The sequence below is a fragment of the Crocuta crocuta genome, unplaced genomic scaffold (genome assembly GCF_008692635.1).
Source record: "Crocuta crocuta isolate KB4526 unplaced genomic scaffold, BGI_CrCroc_1.0 scaffold477, whole genome shotgun sequence".
NCBI classification, from domain to species: Eukaryota; Metazoa; Chordata; class Mammalia; order Carnivora; family Hyaenidae; genus Crocuta; species Crocuta crocuta.
The window spans coordinates 1,282,268-1,282,777 of NW_027530193.1; positions in this window are offsets into that span (position 1 = coordinate 1,282,268).

Genomic DNA, 510 nt, shown 5'->3' on the forward strand with positions numbered 1-510 from the left:
ATGAAGGGGCACTGTCTGAGCAAGCAGCCCTTGGCCAGAGGTCCTGGCTGATACCTCTTCTTCTCCCAAAGTGGTGCAGGAGGGAGCTCAAAGCCAGGTGAAACTCACCTATCCGCCCCCGCCCCGTCCATTTAGGGGTTCAGTGACTCCCTCTTGCTTCCTCACCAACTCCCCGACCCAATTCTAACAACTTTTCAGCCCGATCTGGAGAGACCACGAGATAGGCAAGGCCGGAGAGCGAAGCGCTGGTTCCTCTGGGGGAGATGGAGGGGCGCAGGCTCATTCAGACCCCGAGGGTTCGCGCTGAGCCCCCTCCCTTTCCGCAGCGCGCATAACGGGCCGTCTGTTCGCGGCTGAATAAACAAGTGGGGGAAGCGGCGCCGGGCCCCCTGCCCCCCAGCGCGACCCCCGCACAAAGCGCCTTTCTCCGAGGAGACGCCGCCCGGGCGCCGCCGGAGCGCGCTCCGTCTGGCCTCCCCTCTCCCTGGCGGCAGAGCAGGGCCCACAAGT